The sequence below is a fragment of the Gambusia affinis genome, linkage group LG11 (genome assembly GCF_019740435.1).
Source record: "Gambusia affinis linkage group LG11, SWU_Gaff_1.0, whole genome shotgun sequence".
Classification (NCBI taxonomy): Eukaryota; Metazoa; Chordata; class Actinopteri; order Cyprinodontiformes; family Poeciliidae; genus Gambusia; species Gambusia affinis.
The window spans coordinates 10,947,200-10,960,545 of NC_057878.1; the positions used below are offsets into that span (position 1 = coordinate 10,947,200).

The following is a 13,346-nucleotide window of genomic DNA, read 5'->3' on the forward strand; positions in this document are numbered from 1 at the left end:
AATATTTTCTAAAGAACCTCTGAGGCCTTCTCAAGACAACTGTATTAATCCTGAGATTAAGTTGAACTCTGCTCAGTAATTAGATGGGTGCTAAAGCCAGGAATTTGGTTAGGGAGCGGGTGGCTGAAAACCTGTTCAGGACACACTTTTCAGATTTGTACTTGAAGAAATTGTTGAAAAGAATGTATTTTTCTTTCTCTTTACTCTTACGTCACGAGGAATCAGAACAAAATGTACTGAAGTTTTGCTTGTATTGTGACGAAATGTGGGAAAGTTCAGTGTGAAGAAACACTTTTTTTCAGAGCTGTGTACGTACTTTGGAGTGAGAGGGTGTTAATTTTAAGGATCATAATGAAACTTCTGTTCTTGATGCGGTGTCTCACATCACGTGCAATATCTGTTTGCCTTATCTCTTTTTATTAGTAAAAAAAGAAAATCTCACTGCTTGTCATCACTGGAGTGAGCAGTGTTTTCCTTCCTAATTGTCCCTTATTTGTTCTGTAGCCACAGACTTGGGTATGAATTATGCCCACTTAATTTGATTGTTATGCATCAGAATGTGTGTAAAACTGTGGCGGCTCAGTCAAACAAGGCTTCTTATATTATAAGATCTGAACTTGCTGCTCTGGCATGTGACAGTTTCACAGAACTCCAGCTGCAAAAGTGTTTGTTTTTTTTTCCTCCCTTATTTCAGGCTTAAGTTATCCCAGATTTAAAGTGAGCGTTTATTAGTGTACGAAGTGTAAAGTGCGGTTTACGACCAATTTCACACGTCTAAATTTCCATGTTATTGCATTGCATATGTGTGTGCTGCACACTTTTTCATAGTGCCCAAGGCTTAATGTGGCCACCTTGCAGCCTTTTGCGCTAAAAAGAGGTCAAAGGTCTCTGTTGTGTTTTCAGGATGACCTGCTAGTGACTATTAGCCATTGATGAATGTGATGTCCCACAAGTGTGCGGGCCGGACCCCTCCAAAGGGGGAGGTGTCACAACACGCCCTACTCTAACCTCGCAGCCAACCCCACCTCAGCGAGTCCATAGACAGACACGCACACACACACTCTGCCCTGCTGACAGGAGCACAAGGGGGCAGCTGCTACAGATGTCTGAGAGGGGGAGGGGAGCTGAGAGGACATCAATGGAGACTCTCTGTAGTATGGAGTTCTCTGTGGGGCTCATTGTGTTCTTTAGAGACCAAGACGAGGGAATAGTCAGTGTTAATATAGTAAGCTCATAGTCTTTTATACTTTGTTGCAGGGTGTAGTTCAGAAGGATTTGTCTTTTTGGTGTCCAGTGTCCTGAAATGTTACATAGGTTGATAGTTGCTAAAATGAGATAGTTGGGAAACATCTTGGAGTGTGAGACACAACTTCTAGTTTAAGAAGCGATGCCCCTAATACTTAGTATCCCGATTTCACTTCTACTTTTAGAAAAGAAGAAGAGCATATTTCACGCCTGGTTGAGTTGCGATGCCTAATTTATTTCAAGTATAGCGAGAGCCGTGGTAAAAGGAGCTCCATGAAAACAAACACCTTGTAAAATCACCTGCTGCTGTTGTTGTGCATTGAGGAGAGCGGCAAGTTTTTTGTCTTCTGTGGTGAATGGGTGCATAGCCTCCGTTTAATTTTACCCTTGACCCCAATCTGATCCATTTCTGTGTTTTCAGTGTTTCTCCAAAGTAGCCAAACCCTTTAATTGTTTCACATTTCATTTTTTCTGTTGCATGAGTGTATCCTATTTGTAATTTTTTTAGGCAGACCAGCTCAACTTAAGGTATAAACGCGACTTGAAAGGAAAATTTTACATGGCCTTCAGTCTTCTTACAAACAGGAATTTGAAAGATGGGTGGGATACATTTAAACCCACTTTACTCTTACACCCTCAAATATGCTCCAGAGCAACCAATTGGCCTCAGAAGTCACCTTGTTGGGGAAAACAATTTTACTACTTCAGCTCAGCGTAAAAGCATTTGTTCTGTGGAGACCCAACAGGTGTTTCTTCAGAGAACTTTGTACAAACAGCATCATATAGACACTGGAACACTGCAGACTGTTCAGGGAGTTGTGGAGAAATTTTACAATTGCAAAAATACCAGTATGTCACTGTTCACCTAAACAGATAGGAGAGGCAACACTATATCAGTCAGAAAAGTTAATAAGAGGACAATGGGGACTCTGGAGGATCTGCAGACATCCACAGCTCAGGTGAGAGAATCTGTTGGCAGGGCAGATAATAGTTACACACTTCCCAAACCTGCCCTTTCTGTAAGAATGTGGCAAGAAGAAATTCATTGTTGAAAGAAAGCTCATCAGCAGTTCGCAACAAGCCAAGTATGGACACAACATTTCTGCTTTATGGTGCTCCAGTCATGGGAGACCAAAGCTTAGCATTTTTTACCTACATGCAAAACAAAAATTCTTCAAATTTTTATTTGAAAAACCTTGCGTGATTTTCCTTTCACATCACAACCGTGCACTTCTTTGTGCTGATCTGCTCGAAAAGCATTGTATTTTCTGAACTTTAGCAATAGAGGGCAATCTGCTTGCTGCCTTTTACTCTGTCGTCTTGCACCCCGACTCTCTCTGCTCAGAGAGAAGAGCGACCAACATGTGTCCCCAAAGTTTTCTCTTTGGTAAAACTCACCAAAGAGAAGGTATGTGCATTCAACAGCCACCCATGCACCTTAGACGCCTCAACATGAAATCAAATTACACTGAACTAAAGCCACCCCAGTCTGGCAACTCTGCAGGCCAGGTTTGCCTGCTGTGGCCAAACACCATGATACATGACACTGTGGCTCTTGTTTAGCTGGCCTATCAGAAGACAAGGGAGAGGCCGTCTCTGTCTCAGTCTAGCTAATGAAGAGATGCATTATGATGTGATTTCATTTGGGCCTGCACGAAAAAAAAAAAAAAAAAAGAAGAAGAAGAAGCTGCTGTGGTTAGCAGCGCCTGAGTAGCATGGTTCATTTGTGTAGTAACATGTGACTTGTGTTTTCGTGAGTCATAAGGATCTCCTGCCTAATGGGAGGCAGTGTGCACTCATGTGACGCTGACACAATGCAGGGTGAACTGTGTAGTATTCTCCACAGCTCCGCTTTGCTACTGTTTTGGCACTACAAATTCAGGCCAATAACTGCATTTCAAATTTTTTGATTTTAAAACCAAACAAACTTCAATTACGGTTCAGATTGCAAAACAAGGCATTGTTTCTAAAAATCGTTCTTCCTGTATTATTTGCCAAGCTAGAAGCATAGCATAAGTCTGCTGAGGATATTTAGTACTACAGTATGTGTGTGTGTGTGTGTGTGTGTGTGTGTGTGTGTGTGTGCGTGTGTGTGTGTGTGTGTGTGTGTCTAGGAGTACAGCGTGATATCTGTCCCATGGTCACGGTCATGTTTTTTTGCTGGCTCATCCCTGCCTCTCCACATGCCTGTTTAACAACACAGAGCTCCTCCATACTGGCTTCCTGTCCAAACCAGTTTATCTGTAAACAAGTGTGTTTTTTTTCTTCTCCGCCCTATTGTCCACACTACACTAGAATGCATATACAGTGAGCGCCCGCTCTCTCTCCCAGTTGGCTTTTGTGCTCTAAAAGTAGAAAGCATCATTTTTTTTTTTTTTTTTTTTTGTTTTGTTTTATGAAAACACACAGTTGTGCAATGAAACATTGGGCTTGTTTGAGAGGAAAGATTTAACACGTTAAAGATGTTGACTGGGAAAAAGTGAAAAGTTTGAATTTTAAGCACCTTTTGCACAAAATGCATTGTGTGTGCATTTTGCTTAAAGTGCATTCACTGCAAAAAACACCAAATCTTACCAAGTATTTTTAGTCTCCTTTGTAATGCAAATATCTTATTACGCTTGAAATAAGACCAAACTAACTTACAAGTTACTTATCAGCAAGATATAGAGGCTTGTTTTCAGTAAATATTTCCTTAATATTGATGAAAATGTTCTTGTTCCACTGGCAGACAATTTGTGAAATAATCTGCATCAATATTAAGGAATTATTTAAAACAAGCTCCTATTTCTTGCTGATAGGTTATTTTTAAGTTAGCTTTATCATATTCCATCTGTACTAAGATATTTGCACTACAAACTAGACAGAAAAAAATACTTGGTAAGATTTGGTGTTTTTGCAGTGTGCAAAAGTAGACATGACTGCAGCAGGGTTGCTGTCGAAGAGTCGTGTGTGTACACCACACCACAATGGTCAGCTAACATAAACTGTTGCCAGTGTGATCCTGAACTGAAAGAAATAGTTATGTCATAATTTTTTCACATCAAATGCGCTCAGTCCAATTCCCGTTTATAATGGATATTTGGTCACATAGAAAATCAGTGAACAATTTTTTACATTTTTTTTAAATGATGCCACTGAAATTAAAATTTAATTAAAACTAGAGCAGGCAATGTGATGTCAGTGCAATTTTAGATAATGTAGAAATGTTCTCATTCAGACTGAGGGAGAAAAAAAAGCCAACTCTAAATTATGGCTAAGAGGAAGAATTGCATCATGAATGTTTGTGCTTACTACTCATTGTCGCTCCTATGAACCCTCTGGGTTTTTTTATCCCTGAAATATTAGTCACTAATTTATATTCACCTAATTCACCTGATAGGCTTGATAGACAAGCAAGATGCTGACTATAGGTAACCACCGGCACCAACTCTCTCTCTCTCTTTCCATATATATATATGAATAAGTGCCTTATTCACTTGCCTCTTTAAAACATTGCTATTCAATTGCCTATTTAAAAATCGTGTCTAATGAAATTATAACTGTTAAATTTGTTTTTGTTGCAGGATAGATCAAGATTTTAAAAAAGGTTCTGTTAAAAGTTTATCATTAAAACTGATATGATATTCTTCCTTTTTACACTTTTACATCAGACAGTTAAAATGACTGGAAACATTTTATGTTCTATTCCAGGAATGTGTTTCATTCATGTAGATTATCTGTGGTGCTCTATCACCAACCTCTAAGAAAACTCCAGCTTCTCTGTTAATAACCATCCAATGCAAATGTAATTATAGTTTGAAGGTTTATTTAAAAAAAAAAAAAAAAAAAACGCAAACCAGCATTAAGTTTTTGAGATAGAAATTCTTTAAAGTGAATCGAAATAACTACACTTTGACTTCGGCTCCTTTCAGATTAACTATTAGCTTCAGCTTCCTGTTCCAATTAATCTGGATACAAAATAAAGATGCCGAGAGAATTATCTACTTCAGGTAAGATATGAACTGCTTAAACACAGCAAATTTAAAAAAATAAAAATAAAAAAGAATCTGAACTATTATTTTAAGCTAACTCTCTTGGTTTTTATTTAGTACAATCCAGAGTTAGCTCTGGAAATTTAAGCAAAAAAGCCAGTTTGAGAGATGCCAAGACCAAAACAAGCTTCTGCTGTGCTAAAGGAACCACGTTGTCAAAAATGTCACAGCGGTTTATGCTAACATTAATTTATGAACTTTCTACTTGTCATTATTTTGGCTTAGAGTTGTTATTTACGGTACACAGAAACCTACTGTTATTTAATGCCAAAAATAGAAGTAGTAAGCAGTTTGCCACCAGAGGTCCTCTTGTTTAAAATGTACTGAGAAAGGAACATCCAAAGCAATTTTTGTAAGAGTGACTGCGTGAAATAACACTAAAGTGGTCTAAAAAGCAAAAGTATTTTAGGAGTTTAAGTTAATGGTATTTTATTGATTTTTACCCTGCTTGACTTTTCTGTCAAACAGGTACTCTGACCAAAGAAATGTTTACATGTTCTGTTCCCAGTACCCAATAAGATCAGTGGTAGCACACAAACTCCTATTTTTCATGTAAATAATCATTTACGTAATTTTTTTTGTAAATATCCTCTCAATGCAGACGTAAAAATAGTTTGCTTTAAAAATGTTCGTAATATAGCACTAGGATAAACCACTGTGATGTTTTTGACTCTGCATTGATTTAAGTTTACTTAGATCCTGGCCAATGTCAATCTTGCTTCTATTTGGATTTATTTCTATTCTGGATTTATACTAAATGAAGACACTAATTTGGGTATATTTTGTTTATTCATCAGGGATAAATGCAAGAAACATTGCTATGTATTTATAATGAAAACATTGTGCTATGTATCCAAGTTTATGGCCAAAACTGCATGCCTATAGGTGTTTGAGAATTAAAACATAAACATAAAACTGGGATTAAATTAAAAGATATGTCATAACATTACACTAACTGGAAATATAATGACTAAAATATATATAAATAATGAAAATAATGATGGTATTTATATTGATATTTATAGAACCTAGACTAATGCTTGCAGAAGTTTTATCTGGTGTAAGAGTTATCTACAGCAGGTACGACATAGCTTATCGACTTTTAACATAACCCCTCTTTAAATATTCTAAAATATTCATTTTATGTATGTTGGTTATATGTATTAGCTCAGTGTAGCTTTTTATGTTTACATATTTTGAAAACTTCTTCTGCACACTTGCAAAACAAATATAAGGTATGAATAACCCTTGAGTGGAACTAAAGAGGCAGGCAGATGACTAATTTGTGTCTTCCTGGTAAAGTACAGAGTAGAGTAACCCTGAGGATAAATAGAACTTCATAGTTGTTTTGATGTGGGTCACTCAGTTGACACCAAAGACTTTCAACAAGCTCACTATATAAACAAGATGAGTTTTAGGTGCTAAGAAACATGACAGAGAACAGTGCTTGATGTTATATTATGTCAAAGATTTGGTGCAATTTTGATTCTAGAACAAATGCAGTAGTACGGCCTGTTCATGACTTGGCTGTCCTAATAGGGACTTTTCTGTTGTTTTAATTTCAGTTTAAGACTTTTCCAGCCTTACTATTGTAATGTTCTAATAAAACCACATGATGTGGCATTCGTTTAGTAACAACATTTTGCTTTTGAAAAGTTTAACGTGATTCCCTATACATCGTTTTGCTGCAAATAGTCAACCTGGGACACAAAGAGTTAAAGCTGTTTCTTTCAGCCGACCACTGCGGAAAGCTGTGACATCAGCACAGAGTGCATTTTCAGCGTCCAATCAGATGCGCCGAATCCGCTTCGCATCCAGCCAATAGGGAGAATGGGAGGCTCTATCGAATTTGAATGAGCAGTGTATCTTTCGGCGCCATTTTCGAGTGAGCAGCGATCGCTTCAACAGCTGCGGGAAGAGGATGCTGCTGCGAATATAGAGAGCTGTCGCTGAGACGGAGAGAGGGGGGGGCACGAGAAGAAGCCAAGTGGTTAAAACCCAAACTGCGTTTTTAGAGAAGAAAATCCTTTATTTCAGCTGGAACACAGGTATTTACAGCCACAGACGTGAACGTACGTTTTTATTCTGGTAATTCGAGGGGATTTAAGGGGAGGAAATACGTGGAAAACAGGAGGGAGACCGACCGTGGCGGGGAGACGTTAGCTGTTTGGCCAGTGTTGGCAGCCTATACTATTCCGAGCGGTTAGCAGGCTAGCTTAGCGAGCTACCTCAAAGAGAGGGATTTCTGACTTTGCTGCGCTGTAACGGTAAAGGGAAAATGCGCTCATACAGTGGATTATTTTATCCAAACAATGATGGAGACCACTTAAAAAAAAATACACAGGATTTTTTTTTGACACAACAATGTGATCGTTAACTTTAGTGTTATTAGTGAAAGTTGAGCTGTATTGGATATTTTTTTCTACATTGACCAGTTTTGAGCGGGAGGCGCAGAAGCTGCCAGGTTTGAGGCAGCGGAGAGTCGGTAGTGTCAACAAATGCACACGGCACTTGCATTGCCCTGGGAGGGAAAAAATCCAAATGAAAGACCGGGACGGACACTGTGCTTTTTGTAGTAACTTCATTTTAACGATCTTGTTAGCAAAGGCAGACATTTTGTTCGGTCTTGTGAATTGCGATATATGGACTTCCGAGGTTGTTTTACAGAGGACACCTGGTAAGTTTGTCATTATATCGCTCTGTGACCTCAAAACTAGTAATGACAATAATTACAAAAAAAGGGTGAAGCTAGATGTCTCCTTAAGCTACAAAAATGACTGTAAATGACAAGTGAAAATTCGTATACTAATGGCACTTCACTGTTATTTTATCCTGTCAAACGCTTCGCATTCGCTTTTTTTCTGTTAAAAGATGCGAATACCTTACAGTGAGCGTTAGATGATCTATGTGGCTCTAAGCCAAGTGACAGCAAACTGCGACTTCAACTTCAGATTTTTTCACTTGAATTGTAGCAGTCCTTAATGTAACGAGTAGTTATCCTGATTAGAAACCATGTTCTGAATTTAAATTAATATATAAAAAAAATCTATATTTTTTTTCGGTGCTTCTCCCGCCTTACTTTGATGTCTGGAGTTTTGGTTTATCGTAGTTTGACTCTCGGGCGTCGCTTTCTGCTTCCATTTGCCCTTTTTCACCCGTTTAGGCATCGCTGCACTTTCTCTATATCCTGATGACTGATTTATTTTAAGTGTAGGCAGAATACTTCGTGGTTTTATCGTAGAGTGAAGGTTGACAGACCAGAGTCATTCATCATCATAACACCCTTAAATGCCATTATATTATGCAGCTATAAATCGTTGTTTTTTGTTTTTTGGTTTTTTGTATCTTTTTCTGGAAATAAGAGGAAAAATGGGAGCTCTATGTATTTGATCGTGTGAACCCGCCCCTTTTACTTCCTTGCAAGTAGAGATCGGTTTGATGTGTTACATAACGTGAGGCCTTTTTCAGTTTTATAGTTTTAACTTATTCAGAGAAATTCGTGTGAACACAGCTAAATAGATTTATAGATAATTAAAAGAAATAACTCAAAGGCTCGGAAATGAGACATGGCAGTCACCTCTGTAAACTCGAACTGCCTTTTTTCCCTCGCCAAGCCTCCTTACATCTGGAAGTGTGCTTACTTATACTTTTTTGTGTGTGTGTGTAAAAGTCATTTTAAATACATGACACACAGGAGTTGAATGGAAATGTAGCTAAGCAACTCTGTTATCATTAGTATTTTCTTGTGGCACTTTAATACAATAGATGTTTCTGAATTGGGGCAGCTTATTCATTGTGAAACTGCTCTGCTCATCTAGTAAGATTTTGGTTATCTTTGTGGGCATTTTTGTTCAGAGAGAAACTGGCTAATCTGCTGTGATGGAAAATTGTTATGAACACACAGCAAGTGAATTATTGTACAGCTACAGAACTTAAATGTCAGGGTCAAGATGAAGACCGCTTTAAATGTTATTGTTATGTTTTAGGTTTCAATATGTGTGATTATATGATTTAGAATATGGAGTAAAATGTGTAAATCACTTGAATTTCCTCCAAGTTTCCATTTTACTCTTGTTGTAAAATTGTGCTAACTACTATGTTAACATAAAGAGAAAAAATTATGAATATTTATTGTTAATGAATTTGATCGTGTGGTCAACAAGCCTGATGAGACAGTATTGGCATTGAGCTGTCAAAATATTCTGCATGGTCTTCTTGACATTTTTTTTCTATATATATATATATATCGATACCTTCGGGCTAAATCTTGTTGTGATGTTCTGCCATTTTACCCACATTGTTTTTAAAATCTAAGATTAGAAGGCAAATTGCTGACACACCACAGACATCTAAAAAAAGAATGAAGGGGTGGGGGGTGCCGACCTACATGGAGCGTGTCATGTGCATACAAAAAAATACATTAGCCATTTTGCAGCCATAAGCATCAGATCTTTGAAATCCAATAGGGTGAATTTGAAGGGGTGCCTTTATTTTTCAGGCAAGGCAGCATTACTGAAATTAAATTGAATTTGCTCAAGTAATCCTCCAATATTCCACCCCTACATAGTTTTAAGTATATTTCCCTGTTTGTTACATAATAGATATCAAACTGAATTTTTGCGATCAGGAGTCATGAATTGTATTTGTACTTTTTTCACCTTTGGTAACATATTTTTCCATGAGGTATCTGACCTACCCAGACATGTTAGATGAACACTTTTTGCGAAGAAACAGCTGCTTGTGGTGGCTCATGATATTCCACCCTGTAGTGATAATCTACTTTAAATGCTACAGGTTTATGTTTCTCCTCCACACTCTGGTATTTACCTTTTCACCCTCTTTGTAGTGTACCGTTGTGCTGTTTCAGACTGCTGGCTTGACATTCTGTGACTCATCATTCTGTCTCCTCAGACCCCTCTGGCAAAATGGGCTTCCACCCCCCATTTCCTGGTGAAACTGTTCCTCTCTTGCATTTTGCTCACATGTGTTTGTAACCAGACTGCAGAACTCCCTCCACCCACCCTCCTCTTTCTCTGCCTTCTTTCTGCACTACTCAGCATAAACTTTATAGTATTCAAATTTGTTTTGACAGGAACCGTTTTCTTGGGTCCTGTTGGTTCATTTCCAGGTTTCAGTTCTGCATCTGATTTGCATAAAACAGAAGCTGTCACGTTGTCAGTCACTTTATCTCCAGACAGAATTCAAGTTCTGTAATCAGTGAAACGGTTGTCTTTTTAGTCGAGGATTTACTGAAACTGCAAAAAAAAAAAAAAGTTAAGATTCAGTCTCGGGGGAAGGAAAGGGTTTTCTTTTGCATGATGTTGGTTCAGGTTCGTGTCAGTAGTGGCAACATGGCATGTAATTAAAGAAAGTCCTTGCATAGGCTCTGTATGCAAAGTTTTTGCTCTAGCTTTTTCTACTGTTCTTAAAATGACTTTACAGCGGAGACTTAGTTCTCACTTGGAATATTGTCCTTTATTTCTTTTTTGTAACAATATGCGTTACTGTGAGATGTGTAGGTGAAGATTTAATATGACATGAACCGAACATGTAAAAATCCATAGTCCCACAGTTAGGTGATGTACTGTAAACACGATTTATTTAGGCAATATCTTTAAATGTTTTATTTTGTTAGGTTTTTTTTAACTGAAGTTTGAGTCATTATTCAATTTTAGGTAATAGAATGATTACTTGTAAAAGCATTTGTAGCAAAACACACATGGTGTTTCGGTGACTTGGTTCTGGACCCTATATTTGTCATTTAAAAATTGCAAATCAGTGCAAATTTTCTTTTAACCTGTAATTAATTAAGAATGCTCGTGTTCATCTTTTTAATTAATTAATTAATTTTTAGGGGTTTTTTTGCTTGCCACTATTGATACACATGATGTCACTTTACATATATGTAGATGTATAAATGAGTATAATCTCATAAGAATGTTTATCCTAAATTTTTTTCCACCAAGTTGTGCATTACATGCACTTCTTTCATCGCTGTTGTATTTGATGTTGATCTGCTGATGTGTATTTGTCAGCACAGAGCTAGACGGGTTGCTGGGCCAAATGTGGAGCTGCTAGGAATTTTTGTAATTACGCAACTTATAATTATACCGTCACATAATTTTCTGTTCACAAGTAATATATGCTGTAAGTAATATTCAAAGGTCAACAAATTTAATGTCACTGCAGGGTTTCATTCTTTTAGCATAAAAGATGATGAAGCACAAGTGGGGAGGAAATACTTTCTTACACTTTGAATCACTCCAGTTTGTGGCATCTAAATATATGTGTATTTTTAATTTCTAATTTCTAATTATTTTTTTTTTTATTATTTTTTTAAATAACAGTTTAGGTCGTGTTTCGGTAATTGCTCCACAAGTGAATAAGCTTGTGAACCTGCTCTCACACGTTTGCCTTGCTTCCTCTTTTGCCCCACTTGCACACGGGGGTCTGCAAATGCAGCATACTCAGTTTAACCCTCCTGTTATGTTCTGGGTCAAATTGACCCATTTTAAAGTTTAAACTTTTTTTTTTTTTTTTTAATAGTTGGAAGTATTGCAATTTTTTATTTCTTTGCATGATACTTTTTCTGTTTGTCTTAATAGGTGCACTCTACATATAAATTGAAAATATATTCATTTTACACATTTGTAACCCCCTTGTGTCTACTTTTTACATAGATACTGTTTGGGTCAATTTGACCTGGCAGTCAAGTTGAAGTGCAAAAAAATATTTTAAAAAGTATTTTAAATATTTGTCCAAAAATGTCCAATTCTATATGTTTCCTTGCAGCTATGAACCATATTTCACCACAGACAGACATGGACACGTGGACACACACAAGCCCACTTCCTCACTATTCTCTTTACTTCACTAGGAAACTGCGAGAAAGCAGGTGTTCACACAGCTTTTGACGGGAACATTTTCTGTTCCCGTGGACAAACTCCACCCACCTGAGTGACACTCAGCAGAAGTGGAGGGAAACATAAATACTCTCTGCACGACTCATTTATCTTGATTTTAATCAGCAGGTCAGTTTGACTCTGAACAGTATGTGTGTTTCAAGTTCAATTCTAAAGATCACCCATTGGAAAAAAAAAACAAAACAACCCAAAGTGTAATATAATAATTTTTCAAGGAAATTATTGTTTTTGTGTGTCTAGGTTTTTTCCAGTGGACATAAAAAAATTTAAATTCCTTTTTTTTTTTTTTTTATGAGTAAATGAGTAGGTTGTTGTCATTGATCCTTAATTTCTGAGAAGAAGAAAAAAAGCATAATTGCACAAATATTGATTGAAAGGATTAGTATTGGAGTTATTGATCAGATACAAAAATGTTTTGGAGGAATTTTTTGGTTTCTGACACTATTGCATGATTAAACACCCCCTGGGTCAAATTGACCCACGAACATTATTGCTGTACCTCGGAAACGAACATAACAGGAGGGTTTAACATTGGTGTTTTTTTACATGCAGTGTTTTACAAGGATAGCAGAAAAAAAAAGTGAGGCCAGGAAAGTTTCTCTCTTATTTTATTTTTTATTTTATTTTTTTTAATTCTTTTTGGTACTTGTTGATGACTTTAGTGTAAACTGAGTTCCCTGGTGATGCATATGAATTATTATTGTGGGGTGTGTTGTCTGTTTTTGCTTCTTTGTTTTATGTAAAGAGTAAGCGGAGCTCTCGGATGATTCAAATGAAATCTAAATGTATTTGCTGAGGACTGAGTCCCTGCAAAGCCGGTCCTTACATTGTGGGAATAGGTGCACTTGTTGAGTTTGGATTAAATATTTCACCCGACTCATTGTGGGTGAACTGATGTATTTAGAGGAAACAGTGTTGCGAGTCCTTGGGGAAGCTTTACATTTGCAGCCCGGATTTACACTGGATCTGCTAAAAATATTTAGTTACGCTTAAGTGGTAAACCTTAACAGAGATGTTCTGTAAATAATGTAGGACATAACTTTGTTAGCAAATCAAACGGACAGTTGCAGTCAAATAAATAGTGACACTACAAGTGAGACAGTAAGGATATATATATATATATATAATTTTATTTATTTTTTTTTTT

The 13,346-nt window shown here is 37.1% G+C and overlaps 1 non-coding gene across 1 annotated transcript; it reads left to right on the top strand.

Annotated features, from left to right (window-relative positions):
* Positions 1-9,544: 9,544 nt before the first annotated feature.
* Positions 9,545-9,618, top strand: LOC122840485. The gene has a single exon (XR_006372241.1). It is a non-coding gene; the product is annotated as a small nucleolar RNA SNORD34 (small nucleolar RNA).
* The last annotated feature ends 3,728 nt before the right edge of the window (positions 9,619-13,346 follow it).